Genomic DNA, 15,713 nt, shown 5'->3' with positions numbered 1-15,713 from the left:
TATATGCTTCAGGTAAAAAATAAATTTTGTCTTAAAACACAGAGGTGGTGGGGCACCTGGGTGGCACAGCGGTTAAGCGTCTGCCTTCGGCTCAGGGCGTGATCCCAGCGTTATGGGATCGAGCCCCACATCAGGCTCCTCCGCTATGAGCCTGCTTCTTCCTCTCCCACTCCCCCTGCTTGTGTTCCTTCTCTCGCTGGCTGTCTCTATCTCTGTCAAATAAATAAATAAAATCTTTAAAAAAAAAAACACACACAGAGGTGGTTGAAGTCAAGGTAAATGTCTTGGTTTGAAGCAGCTGGGTAATTGTTTGAAGCATGGATTTCACACTGTATATGAAAGATAGACTTTAAAGGAATCTTAGCATTGAAGGCACTTTCAGCAAAATGCCTAGGAGTGTTGACTATGTGCTTGGGGCCACAAGAGGTGTGGGTGGCAAAAATATGCCCCAGTCTTATCCGAGGAGGACCGCCATGCAACAAGGACAGTGAAGTGGTATTTCTGCATCCAGTGATGGTGCCGGGCACATTGGTGCTTCATGGAAGTTTGTACAGTGGGGTCACAGGGCAGGGAATGATCAAGTGGAATTTGCAAAGAAGTCTACAAATGGGGCCCATTTAAAAAAGTAGATGAAATGAAAATTCAGGCTTATTCAAAATCACACTTGGAATGTACCGTCATTTGCTGAACCAAAACCATTCATGAAAAACCCCAAGAAAATGTGCCCAAATCATCCTTCTTCTGCTGTTATTGCTGTGGTTAGGGGTAGCAGCCCCAGAGGCAAATGTCTGGCCCAAAAAGTGACATGTCTTGTCTCTCACCAGTTTGTCACAAGAGCATTGAATCTACAGGGGGAAGAAAGACTTCTGCTGCAGGAAGTTTCCCAATCCAGAGGCCAGGCCCTCCAGCGTCACCAGCAAAGGAGCAAGAGCTTCTCCTCTTACAGACCACAGCACTCTGTTTCCTTTCAGTCCACCCACATGAGTGCTTCCATTCAATCAGCAAACACTCCAGGGTGAGCACCATTTGCAAACACTGGGCTGCATCTGGAAACAGCAGAGCGAAAGGACCCCACCCCCACCAGAGCAATCACTTGAGCCTTGGTGTTGAGCTTCACTAACGAATTACTCAAAGGCAGGCAAACTACAGGAATAAAGATGAAATTGGAAAATCCAAATTGGGCTCCTCTTCTAGAAGCCCATCTTTTAGACCAGGCAGGTTTCTCTTTGGAGCTCTCTGGAAGTCAGGGCTCCGTGGTTCTCTGTGGCTGAGCTAGAATTGTTGCTACTTTTGCTCAGGAACTACTTCCTTTCCCATCCCTTCAATGAGGCAACAAGGCTCTCCCCTAGAGGGTGCCGCCGCTCTTCCAAGCCCCACTGGAGCCCTTGGCTGAGCCAGGGGACCTCCAGTTAGAATTCCTCCCTGCACTTGGCTTATGGAACCATGATTCACGTGTCCTCAGCCTCCCCTGCCAACCAAGTCACCTCCCTTTAGTTGCCAGCTTCTGTCTCTGAGCCAATTGTCTTCTACCCCATTATTGTTTTGCCTCCTGTCAATCAATGTATGGCTCATTATAAAATTAGCATCCCTACAGTTGCCACAACCTACAGAAGACTGTTTTTGTCTAAAGCTTTTTAAAAAGCAGATTCATCAGGAGCTATTCTAGATAAACATATGCCACCCTTATATATAATAAGAATTTTGGAAGAGGGTTATGCATCTTACTGCCTGATAAAAAATGTCATGCTTCCACGACTCACCAATGCTCATCAGCCTCCCAGCCCAACCAAGTCTATTCTGGTACCTAAATTTCTATTCACTCCTTTAAGACTTACAGAATCTTTGGAAAACTGAATTTACATCAGTCACATGTTCACCTGCTGTTGACATTAGTAATCAGCTCGAATGTCAAAAGGTGGTGATGGGCAGGACCCAGCTGGAAGGAGGGACAAAGGAGGCCCCAGGGCCAGGCAGTGCCATAGAATCTAAGAGGGAGGGACACTGAATGAGCCATCCGAGGGCACCAACCTTGCCGTCTTCGTCACAGCACTGCAGCCTGGTTGAAAAGCAAAGTATGATGCCCCTCCCTCCAACACACTTGCTTTATTTGGAAGGCATCTTTGCTGAAAATCACAGTTAACGACTTCTGTCTGTCTCTACAACACCCTTCTCCTCCCACTTGACGTAAGTATTGTGTATCTATTCATCAACAACCTTTAAATCCATAGGGGGAGGTTTTTAAGAATGTCTTCAAACAAGGCCATAGTTTGGCATTTAGCAATGGTGTCAAGAAGTCTCCCTTCTTGGGTATTTACTTTGCAGATGCTGTATCTTTTCCCAATCGAGAGCTTCATGATGCCTTTCTAGAAGCAGGAGGCCCAGCTGGAGCCCAAGCAAAGGCTGCAGTTTTGATTGACATGTCTGGGCAGGTGCGGCTGAAAGGTGGGGCGGACCCTGAAGGGCTCTCCCTGTCTTAGGAATTTTGGGGGCTGCGGGATGACTCATCTGAAGGGTAGAGAAGGGTTCATCACATCACAGGGATGACCGTCCCGAGTGTTAGAGTGGCTTGGTCTCAGGTTTATCATCTGGACGTCCTCGACGCACCTGGATGACTGGAGTTGGCGGTGCACCAGAAAGGAAGGCTTTTGGTGGAAAGAGACAGAAAACCTAACCATGGCGGCTTAAACAGAGAAGGGACTCGTTTTTCTGGTTCTGTGGTGCCATTCCAAGACTCTAGTGGCCTCCAGTTGGTGAGAACTATAGGGCACCACCTACCACATCTTCGTTTGTTCCATCTGAGAGAAGGAAGAAGTCAGCGTGGTAGCAGAAGTTTTCAGGAACTCTAAGCAAACTTGGCTTCCTTTTGTCCCTTGGACCATCATTGTACCAGGTGGCTACTCCTACCTAGAGGGTAGCAAATATAAGGGGGGTTGAAATGGAGGTTGGGACCACCAGCCAGTAGTATCTCCCTTAAGGGGAGTCCTGTAACACAGGGTTAGGCTGTAGGGTAAGCAGCAACACCCACGGTCCCAAACCAAGAAAGCAGCTCCCTCCTACATCTGCAAAGAACATAGAGCGTTTTGGACATGCTGAGGACCGCCTCACACAGTGACGGTGGCTCCCTCACTGGTGTCCCCTCCCCACCGCAGCAGTGGAAGGCTTGGCACACACAGGTCTTTCTAGGGGAGAAAGGAGGATAAAGGTGGGGGAGAAGAGAAGGACTGGCACGCATCTGTGAGGAGCCCAATTCTTCCAGGAATAGCTGAGGGCTTTGCCTCTTCTAGAAGTCCTACCATCTAGCATGAGACCCTTAGCTGGGGACTGAACAGAGAATTCATTTGTGAACACAGTTCCTCCCTTCAGATGAAGAGGGAAACTAGGAATGGGCCTGTCTATTGAGTGTTAAATCCTTTGCCTAGATTGTTTATTTAATCCTTATAACAACTCTATAAATAGGCCTCATTTTCATTTCTGATAAGAAAATGGAGGACCGGGCGCCTGGGTGGCTCAGATGGTTAAGCGACTGCCTTCGGCTCAAGTCATGATCCTGGGGTCCTGGGATCGAGTTCCGCATCAGACTCCCTGCTCAGGGGGGAGACTGCTTCTCCCTCCGCCTTTGCTTCTCTCTCTCTCTCTCACTGTCTTTTGTGAATAAATAAACAAAATCTTAAAAAAAAAAAAAAAAAGAAAATGGAGGCTCAATGATCTTGAGCAACCCATCTAAGATGACGCAGCTGAAAAATGGAAGAGCCAAACTAAAACCCACTCTCTACGTCCACAGTCCACCTTCAATGCTGCACATGTTCAGATGACTCAATTTTATCTGAAGAATTATTTGTATTATTTATAATATCCCGCCTATTACCAAGAAGATTTAAAACAGCTGCCTCTATGAAAGCCCTGTCACCAGCTGCCTAGCTGAGTGATCTCTCAATTTCAAAGATAATGAAGATGCTGGGATTTTCCCCAAATGTTTAAGAAGGTAGGAAGCCCAGGAAAGTCCCAGGATCCCCAATCCCTGTAGCAATACTCTGTCTAAACCAGGGCCATTATCCTTGCAAAATCAATACAGTCACCCATTCAACCGCTCAGGGAGGGTTAGGATGGGGCAAGTGAGACACCATTTGAGGAGGAATCAAAAATCTCAGAAATCAAGATAAAATGATTTTTAATGTAATATTTTTAAAAATAAAAATTAATGCAGCGGCGCCTGGGTGGCTCAGTCAGTTGGGCATCCGACTCTTGGTTTTGGCTCTGGTCATGATCTCAGGTCATACGAACTAGCCCCACGATGGGGCTCTGTGCTCAACAGGGAGTCTGCTTGGGATTCTCTCTCTATCTCTCCCTCTGCCCCTCCTCAAGCTTGTGCATATGTGCTTTCTCTGTCTCTCTTAAAAAATTAATAAAAATAAAAAGTAATACAAAAAATCCAGGATGTGCCAAACCTCAAAAATTTGAAATAAAGACTGGTTATCGCTTATTTTATGATTCTTTAGTTTCCGAACAGTGGCTGCCCCCAGAGGCAGTTCCCAGTCCCCTTGGCCTTTGAGACCCCTCTGGACAGCTCTGTGAGAGGTAGCAGTGGGGTGCAAACGGATTGGGCAATGTGGGGCTTTATATATACTCATAGTTTTTTACTGCAGAACTTCTATTCATATTTCTCTGTCGTGCGAGTACTGGAGAACATTTTGCTAAGTACACCCATGGGGCATAGTCTTCCTTTTGCTTCAGGCCCCAGTTTGGCCCCCCTCACTCACACTACTCATCCACATAGAAAGCAGAGAGGAGACAAACAAGGGTGGGGGTCTTGGATGGCATTAGAGTCCATAACCCTGCAGGCTGGTCCCATCCATGCAAATTCCACACACACATGTCACTGCAACACCTTTTAGATGTCCCTGTGTTTGGGTGAGACTGGAACTTTAAAGTGACCCTAACAATGTTGGAACAACCTCTTTCCCCCCAAAAGACACCTGGTGTGTGGTGGTGAGCAGACGTGGGGCGAGTTATTCATTAACGGCGCACCTCTAATTGTTTTGACAATAGTAGAAAGGCTAGAAGGTATTACACTGGGTACATGACGTTGCAAACAGCGCTAGATTAATTTGCATTACAAAGGTTGCAAGAGCAATTAACTCCTCATTAATAGGATATAAATGCTAATTCATACAGATCCCAACTGACCCCCAAATTCTTATCACCCAACCCGTGCGAGTGTTGCTTCAGAAAACACACTGTATGGAGCCCCCCGAAAGGCAGGGAGCAGCTCCACCTTCGAAGGGGGTGAAGATCACCGGCACCGCAGCCAAGCTCAGTGTCTGCTCAGCGTGGACCACAGCGGCTGTCTCAGAGGGGGCCGCCAGCGGGAATTCCGTGCAGGGGGCGCCTGGCCACCAAGTCCAAGGCTGAGGCATGCACCAGACGCCTTGAGGACAGCTGGGCCTCTGGAAGAAGGGCTGCACTGCAAGCTGGGTGGGGAGGGGGCTCCCAGAGAACAACTGAGGTTTTCCACTTTTCCACCAAACAGCAGCTCATAGTGATCAAAGCCACCACCTTAAATAATTGATTTATTTATACAAGTTAAAAAAAAAAAAAAAAAAACCCTGGAGGGTCATGAACAGCCGGAGATGTAATTGCACCACTTGGGAATGAATGAGAGATGCTCAGAAGCGCCCGCGTCTGGTAACACCTGGGGGTGTACTGGGGCATCTCCGTCAAAGGCCGGCGGCACGGGGGTTCACACAGGAGATCACCTCCAACAATTTGTTTTCAACAGTGTTGCCAGGAAGAAAAAACGTCTCCTACTGCTCCTTTTATTCACCACTAATCCCTTAGGAGGAAGGAGAAGAAAAAATGGGGATGGATGTGGGGAGCTGGGGTGGGACACCCACCTGGGTGAGACGAACGTCCCACTGCTGTCCTCACCTCTACGCGCAGGTAACATGGCCTTCGGGATATGGTTAAACGCACGCACGCTCACACACATGCACAGATGCACACAGCCGTGCCGGCTCTGCCCCTGTTCAAGCATCTCCCTGGGTCATCCTCACCATGTCAATGCTGCAAAGTTTTCTGGAACTCAGCTTAGGGACACAATGGCGGTAGTCCCTGTCCCCACAGTGGCCGTTCACCAGCTCCATGATCCATCCATGATGGAGAAGGGACACCCACAAATCTAGCCGAATTCCAAAGATGCACTGAGGGCCTGGTGTCGCAGACGCCCGTTCGGGGGCCGTGGGGTGAAGAGGGGGTTGAGAGCAAGCCTGCGGGAGGACGGGACATCAAGCACGGAATCAATGGAGCACATGGGGCCCATCACTGTCTGTGCTGCGATAGGCAAGCACCAAGTCAGGAGCTGGGAGGGCTTCCTGGAAGAAGTCGAATCTGAGCTGGCCCCAGAAGGGTGAGAACATTTCAAAAGCCATAAAGAGAAGCATCCCAAGGGTGATGAGAAGGGCGAGGTGGCAGCAAAGGCACAACACAGGGGGCTCGAGGCCGGTGGTCAGGAGCTAAGTCTGGGGCCACGGTTCTTCAAACCAACACTGAGCAGTATCGCTCAGCAAACAGACAAGGGAGCAGAACGTGTGATGAGAGAACATCCCCGGAAAATGCAAGACATGGTCCCTAGATCCACGTCCATCAGCCTCAGAGCCCAGCACACATTCTCAGCAGTCCATGCTTTTCCTTTGAAAAAGGATCATCCCCTTAGTAGAAGACACTACTCTTTGCCTGTGTCACCTGCTGAAGTTCCTAATAACCTGCGTCCCCCTGTGTTGACAGTGGTGCTGGCACTCGGAGCTCTGCTTGAAGGGAGGCAGGCTCGTGAGAAAAGAAAAGAGACCCACTCGGTACACAAATAATGAAGTGCAGACAAGTGAAAGGTCAAATGACATCACAGAGCACTGTATGAATGAAAGTTTCACAAAAGTTCACACAGAGGACTTGGGTGGGAGAGCTGAGTCACCCGAGACAGGGCAGTGAGCGAGGACCAGAGGCATCAGGGCCTGGCCCGGCCACCAGCCGCGCAACCCTTTCCCGTCAGCGAAATGCCACCACTCGACTTTAAACTTGAGTAGATTTCAGTTTGGTTAACACCCAATTAGAAGAATTATTTTGTTTTGGAGAAGTGTAGGAACTACAGCCATAAAAAGTCAACTCCTAGTTGTGTGTTTGCACAACTAGGAACTTGTCTAAAACAACACCAGGTGACTGAGATTTTTTTTGTCCCTTAAAAGGAGTCCCTGTGGTCTCAAGTTTGAGAAACACAGCGGTAGACCAGAAGCCTCCCGAGGGTAGGAACCAAGTCTTGCTTACCTTTGAACCTCTGTTTCCCCCATGGCGCCTGCAAAGGCCCTGAGGCTAAGATCACTGATCAATACCTGGGGACCAGACACCATTTCCTGGTCCTGACTATAAAAGCTAAAGTTTACATACTTACTATTGCCAGGCATTGTTCTAAGCACTGAAAGATCATGACCTTTATAGCCAACACTGCAGAAGAGGAAGACGAACCCCTGCCAAGACCCTATGCTTTATGGTCCAACATATCATAACACGAAACAAATTTCATTTAATAAAGAACATGTGAGCACCTTGTCCCTCATGACCTGGCACTCAACAGTGACACAGTATAGTTCATCTATAGTATGCCGAATATCCACCCACCCCTTTCAGTTTTAATCCCCGGAATCTGTAAATATTACCTTGTACAGGATTTTGCAGATGTGATTAAGTTGAGGATCTGGAGATGGGGAGATTATCCTGGATTCCCAGGGGTGGGGGGGCCTACCTGCCATTACAAGTATCTTCCTCAAAGGGAGACAGAGGGAGCTTTGACACATGTGCAAGAGGAGGAAGCAATGGGACCATGGAAGCAGGGGATCCACAAACCAAGAAATGCCTGTGACCACTGGAGACTGGAAGAGGTTGGGCCCAGATTCTCCTCTAGAGCTTTCTGAGGGACAGCAGCCCTGCCAACACCTTGGCTATGGCCTAGTGATGTGGACTTCAGACTTCTGCCCTCCAGAACTGGGAGAGAATGCATTTCTGTTGCTGTAAGTGCCCCCAGTGGGGGTGACTTGTTACAGGAACAACAGGAAGTTAATATGGCCTCCTTGAACACCTGCTCTCATGATAACACCATGCAGGCCCAGGCTTGGACTACTCCATGCCACTGGCCCTATGTCTTTGAAATAAAAGGTGGTTGTATCCAAAGCCATGAAGGTCTGAGGGTTGGATACTGATACTGCTTTGAAGTGAAGGGAAGGATGGAGCAGCAGAAACAATTAGGTAAGAGAAAAGACCCATTCATGTTCTTGTCTAATCCTTTCTTTCCAAGGGCATGTCTGTCCAAGGGCATGTCTAGATTCCTAGAGCTGCCAATCGTCCTTTCTCCTGCTTCTCTTCATGCTCCAGTTGAGGCTTTCAGAGGCTATTCAGTGCGGTATTTGCAACAGCTGTATGTGGTGACTGAGGACCATCCAGCAATATTAAGTGATTCATATTGCTCCTACGCTTCTACGTATGTAGGTATGGACATAATATGCATGAGACGCGATACTAATTCGTTACATGGGCAACCAAATGAATATTGAATACTAGAACTGCAAACTTTTATTTCTATTAAATTGCATATTTCTAGGCAATCAGGTTTATTTTTCAAAAACAACTAAAGACTCCAGTTACACTAAAATAATTTTGACGTTAATTGTCAACATGTATGAATTATAACCTACACTTTGCTTTTGAACAGACAATTTAAAACAATTTGGGAGAAAAACAACTCTTTGAAAACAGATGTGAAAAATAACTTTAATATCTTGAATTTTAAACCTATTTAAAACTCATGCGAATTTTGTATACTTTGAAAACAGTTGAACTTGATATTTTAAGCCTTTAGCTATTCGCTGTTAATAGGACACAAATTTTGTGGGAATCTTAAGTATAATAATATAATTATTTTGCTAAAGCTATGGCAAGAAAATTAAATTACATCTGGAATAAACAGATGATATTCATAAGTTGTGTAGGTCTTTATTTTATTGTTCAACCAAACAGCGATGGTCCCTCAACAAACCAGACGGTCCAGCACGTGGACAAGGGCCTTGCAGCAGAGCGGATGCTCTGTAAATGGATGTCGGATGAGTGAATGCGTGTTGGGAAGTTTCTGTGGTGTGTGGAGCCAGCGGGCCTTGAACATTACTCAGAGAGTTCAGCCAGCATGTGAGCAGGGGGGTGATGCCATGAGACCAATGTTGGGATTCACTGAGCATCACGATGCAATGGAGGCTAGACTTAACAAATAGCAAAAATAATAGAGTTCGCCATATAATGTAAAATAATGTAGTTCACTGTTCAACTTTTTTTGTTCACTCTTTTTAAACTACGGTTATCTCATCAAAACCATGGCTGAGCCCTCTGGCTGCAGGGTGGGGTGTCGGGTCAGGCAGACACTTGGGAGCTGGAGGAGCATGGCCCTGGGGGAAGACCGTGGACTTGGCACAGCTCAGACCTGACTCAAATCCCAGCATCACCGGTTGTTTCTGTGGAGTCCTGGGCTCCGATCTGCGCTTCTCCAAATCTCTACTTACTCATGTGTAAAAGAGGGATAATACTACCCCCCTCATAAGGAGTTATGACATTAAAAATAGTATGGAAAACACAGCTAGTAACTAGCAAACAGTGGTGCTCAATAAAGAACAGCTCCTATCATCATTAAGGTGCCGGAACTCCAGGCAGAGAATGGCATGTCCCCTCAGTGCAGAACCCACGCTAGACCCTGCTTGGGAAGGGGGTGGGGGCCACGAGCCAGCAGCGGTACCATCATCTGGGAGCTTGTTGGAAATGCAGAGTCTTGGCCCCACCCCCAGGCCTCTGGATTCAAATCTCCAGTTACAGAGGACGCCCCCCCCTGCCCCAGGTGACTGCTGCTGTATACAGTAGAGTTTGAAAGCATCTAACACCCAAACCAGTGGTTTTCAGCCCTGACCGCATATCCAAAGAACCAGAGGGGCTTTCAAATAACCCATGCCTGAGCCCCCTCCCAGACATATTAATTCAGAATCCCTAAGAATGGTGTGGCGCCTGAGTGACAGTAATGTGCAGACAAGACCAAGAACCACTAGCTCTGTCAAAAGATATGAAGCCTTTGGGACAGGGCCTCCTTATGACCTTCATGGGCTCTAGGCATATGTGCCTCCATGGGTCCTTTCTTCCATAAAATAATACGTAAAATTATATTTTCCCCCATGTCGATAAAAAGATAACTATGTTAATATTACTTATTAGGACATTTTCTTCAATTTAAAAATTCCTGTTTCAGTTCTAATTAAAGTTAAAATATTTCATAGACCCCTAAAATTATCTGGGGCCTCAGGCACTGCCCCCACTGTACCTAATGGACAACTTGGCTCTGCTTTGGGATATTATATAAAGGTAAGACATAGCTGATGAGAGAAAAGAATGCTTGATAGAGCTGTAAAGCTAGTGGTTCGATATATGCGAGCTAAGTCTCACAAATACTGAGATCCTGATCCATAAAAGAAGATGGAGAAGGAAAAGAGGAAGGGGGGGAGGAAGAGAGGCAGGGAGGGTGGGAAATCTAAATAAGAATGAGATTCTAACCAAATGGGGGAAGTGTAAGGAGGAAGAACGCGCCTTTGCACACTCTGCAGCTATAACTGCAAAGTAAATACGAACACTGATTGCACACCTACTATTCACCCATCTGTTCTTTTAATCATTCATTCTTCTGTTTCTCCAGTTCACAACAGAGCCAAGCCCTGACAAGTCCAAGATGAGGACACTACCATCCCTTCCTTCCCTGGGCCAAACACTTGGGGCGAGCAATCCCATACCTGCTTCATTTCATTACCTTCCCAAGAATGTTCACGCAAGACCATCCGTGTCCTAGAATGACCAAACTTAATGAAAGCAGTGTGACTTAAAAGAAATCAGCTGGAATCATGGGAAAGTGAAGCAGATGAGGACTGTAGCTCCCCCCCCCCCCCCCGCCTTGAAATTACCAGCTGTGTGGTCTGACAGCTGCTCCCAGGGGATGCTTTTTATAAATTATTTTTATTTTTTAAAAAAATCTGGCTTGAAAGGATTGGTTACAAAAAAGCAGCTCCTTGCCAGTAGGAATCTTGAGTGGACCGTATCTACGCTATAGTCCAAAAACAGAGAAGAGGGAGCGCGGGACCAAACGGAGACCGCCCCACATGTTGGTACTTGCAAACCAGGGAAAATACAATTTCTGCTTTTCATGCACACTTCTTAGAAGAAGAGGAAGGGGGAAGAAAAGCAGTATTCAGAAGTTGCAGCGAGGCCTTGTAATTAGAAATAAAGTACCATTATTCAGTGCACAAAAGAGCAGGGAGTTTGGATGTGAAAATGAAACTTTTGAATGTGAAAGTTTCAAGTAAACAAAAGATTAATTGCTGTATGCATTGGCCCTTGCATTAAGGGGGAAAAAAGCTACCATGTCTGCGTGCTTGCATGGGATTTCCTGTGGAAAGGATAACTAGAAGGATGAGTTTTCCTTAATGAGATTTTTTTTGGTATGAGAAAACATATGCAGTTGGTAACGTTTCATACCTATGATGCCCTGCCTGGTGACCATGCTAGAAATTGCTGAAACTCAGTAAAATGGGTCCCAATCCAAGTTCACGGTTGGTGCATTTATGCTTTGCATGTTCAATACACTTTATAAACAATAATTAAGACTCCTTCCATCTATGTAAAGTATCATCCCATTCATTATACCACCGAGGAAATCCATGTAGAAGGACCTAGATGCATCCGGGAGAGAATCCTGTCAGAATGGAGCCTGGAGGTCATTCCCATGCTGATGAGACCCTGGGAAAGACATAACAAACCCTTCTGGTTGGGTGATCCCAGGACTAGATTGCTGTGTGGCATGGGATTGGCACTCAATAAATAGACATGTATGAAAGGAAGGAAAGGTGGGAGGAAGAAAGGAGGGGAGGGAGGAAATGGTGGGTGGGATAGGGTGGGGCGGAACTGGAAGAGGGCTTGCCAGCATGTCACGTGTCATGTCTCAAGAAATTATTCCAAGCTTCTTCCCAAGAGAATAGCGTGGTTTTGTTTATTAGTCTGATGGTGAGAATTAAAGCCTTGATTATATGTTTTTTTAAAATCTTGAAAAAATATAAAGTCCTAGGAAACACAAAGGCTGTTTATTTACCAGATTCTTCAAATCTTGTCTTTCTCTCTCTTCATTTACCTAAGTCTGTAGTCACTTCTGTCTTTTAAAAACAAGTCCACTCTTGGCCTAAGGTGCTTCTCTCTCCTGGGTGGTAGTCCCTAGGTCCCCACCATGTCCACCTGCTCGCATCAGGATGGCCACCCCTGGAACTGGCAGGCATCTGTCCTCACCTCTGTGTACACACACAAGTATTTTCAAATCAGTGCATGTGCACCCCATGCTCTTCATTAGAACAAAGGCTGAAGGATTACACACAGCCTCTTCCTTACACTCCCAAGGCACCCAGGCCATCACAGATGGTCTATAAATAGCAATTTAGATAGGGAAACACAGCGTTGAGGTGCACGGCATCCATCCACCAAATGGGAACAGCCAGCAATGAGGCCCCAGCGCCGGTAGTGGGTGGGACACTGGAAGCCCTTGGCGGGTTGTCATGGTGGCACTGTTAACACTTCTCCCACTGGAGCAGTGGGACAGACACCATGGAAGGGAAAAGGGAAGGAAGGGACTAATAGGTACAGTATCTCAGATACTGGAGAGCTTTGGAAAGCGGTAATTATGAGGATAATGGAGTTGAATGGCTGCCACTGAGTGTCATCATCTATTGGAGAAAGACAAAGAAAGCCTGAGAGTTATTATTCGCCAATTTAAGGTGAATTGTGCAAGTCAGAGGCCCCACTGGCAGCATCTAAGAAGACGCATCGTTTTTAGCCAGAGGTTCGGGAAAGCTGAAGACCAGGCTCAGGACTTAATCATCAGGCTTCAGAGCTCCAGAAAAGATTAAATCCTCAGCCCCAACAAGTCTGTAATGCCAGGGGGGGACTCTGGATGGAAGGGAGTAGGACCCTGATAATTACAACGGGGACTTCTAGGTCAGAGGTCACTAAAAACTCTCTTGAGGACCCTCTGGGCCTGCAGAAGTGGCCCTCTCTTGCTGTCGAAGGCTAGCGCTCTGTCCTTGTGTGGAAATGCTGCAGGGGCCTCTGCCCCCCACCCCCGGCAGCAGGTACACCCCTAAGATCTACTCCCATACGCGCCCCCCACCCACAGAGCAAGTCACAGCAACACCCCACTGGGGAAGCTCTGGGGCTGCTACAGGAGAGAAGAGGATGCAGGACCTAGCCGAGAGCCATTGACAGGACCCGGGGGAACACACGGGCTGGATCGGGAGGCACAGAACCTAAGTGTGCAATAGGGAGCGTCCATCCATGCGGGCGTATCTTCCATAGTAGGGACAGTGTGGTACCCTGGCAAGGCCCCAAGGCAGGGCTGCCATGCTGCTAGGACGGCCCACACCGAAAAAGCAGAAATGCCAGGAGTGCCCTCCAGACAACAGAGGAAAGGAGGAAGAGGCTCGGGGAAGTGGCCTTTCCAGAGCAGATATATCACGTGAGGTTGGAAAGCCAACCAACCATGCTCATCGAGAGAGCCCAGGAAGAAGCACTTCCCGAGTGCTGTCGATGAGGGCAGCGCTGAAAAGCCCAGAGGGGGCCATCCTGTTGTTGCCCAACTGGACCCCCTGATGCAAATTGAGTCTTGAAGTGATAAAAAGCCACTGTGGCATCTAACTAGATGCAAGGGGGCGTGATTATAATTGGGCAACATGGCTGGTTGTGGCAGCCACAGGGGACTGACCCAGAGAGAGCAGGGGACACAGCATGCCTAGGACTGAGAGACACAGGTGGCCATGAGAGCACTGTTCAAGCTATACACTCAAAAAAAAAAAAAAAAAAATCAAGGAAAGATGATCAAGAGGCTGAATCAAGACAATCAAACTGTCCCAAGAAAAAGCCAACTCTCAGCCCCAGACTTGGCACCTGGACCTGAGCCAGTATTCAGGCTCAGCCCCCACTGACAGAAGAACAGGTGGGCTCCCAGGAGGAAGGGCCTGCGGCATCACAGCAAATGCACGGTGGGTGACTCCCCTCATTCTTCCCCAGAGAGGCCACACCAAGTACTCCCACACGAGGGAGGACAGGGGACGCCCAGACCCCTTGAGGACTGCTGGGCACAAGATGGAGAGGACACTGATAACCAGGGACCTGAGGCACGATCTTCAAGCCCCTCGTCAAAGTGGAGGCATGTGGGCCAGGGGTAAGGAAGACCTGGCCACATCTGGCTCAGAGTGGCTTTTCTGGGTCCACAGACCCAACTGTGGTCTTCCCCCAGCCCCCAAAGGTACAGTTTAAAGGGACTCTGGAGGGGCGCCTGGGTGGCTCAGTCAGTTAAGTGTCTGCCTTCGGCTCAGGTCATGATCTCAGGGTCCTGGGATCGAGCCCCACATCGGGTTCCTTCCTCAGCAGGGATCCTGCCTCGTCCTCTGCCTGCTGCTCCCCCTGCTGTGCTCCCTTTCTCCATCAAATAAATACATAAAATCTTTTAAAAATAAATAAATAAAGGGACTCGAAATGGGAAGAACTACTACCTTCGTTTCTGGAGTAGGAGGTAAGAATGACTACAGTGGGAAAATTAAATGGAAGCCCCCGAAATGCCTCCCACCCCATGAACATCCACCCCATGAACACCCACACCAAGAGAGTAAATCAAAAATACATCCCACACCTGGAGGAAACACCAGAGGTTAAAGACCTAGAGGGTGCAGGGTGTGAAGCCAACATGCATCTAGCTAATTCACCAATCTGGCCCCTAAATCCTGACACGCTCTACAGGACAGGTCCAGCAAGTAGCAAGGCCAACTGTAACTTCCAGTTGGAGTAGCTTCACCAGAGCAGAGTTACAGACCTCGTGCTCATGTGCCCATGGGATGCAGCCACTGATGAGGGAACAGAAGGCCAGCTGAGGACAAAGCAGAAACTGATACCCGGCAACCACCCCCCATGGGATGTACGTGACATTCCTCAGGCACTCCTGGCTGCCCTAAAGGACAAAGAAATAGTTAACCTATAGATACCACAATCCTGCAAGATTTAAGTCTCCCTCAGTTTACAAATGTCTTTAGCAGTTTACAAGAACGAAGCATTTCTATCAATAACCTAGCTTCCAGAAGGGAATGTAGGTACAATTAAATGTCCTTATAATCTGCAGCCTCCAGGAAGTTCCCAACTATCTTAATGTTAAATGCCTTGCTAGAGGGAAAAACAACCTTAACTTGACATTGGCAAGGCCTCTGGTATCTTGTGAATCTTCTTTAACATATGAAAGTATTTTCTCAGCCTCCCTTTTTCCTTACCTCCCCCAACCCCATGGTATATAATCAGCCACCTCTCACAACCCCGGTGTAGCAGCTCTTTTTGCCCACGGGTCCTGTCCCCGTGCTTTAATAAACCACCAATTTTGCACCAAAGACGCCTCCAGAATTCTTTCTTGGTTGTAGGCTCCGGACTCCACCCCACTGAACCTCACGTATATTCCCCAACCTCATCAGCCACAGGTGTGGCCAGTGCATTCTTCCCCATTATTATTGGGAATATACCACCCCAGTATCACAGTCTGTATGCATTTGGGGCACCAGGCAAGGAGGGAAAGA

Source organism: Ursus maritimus, unplaced genomic scaffold, assembly GCF_017311325.1.
Source record: "Ursus maritimus isolate PB19 unplaced genomic scaffold, ASM1731132v1 scaffold_6, whole genome shotgun sequence".
Classification (NCBI taxonomy): domain Eukaryota; kingdom Metazoa; phylum Chordata; class Mammalia; order Carnivora; family Ursidae; genus Ursus; species Ursus maritimus.
This window is presented reverse-complemented; position numbering follows the sequence as displayed.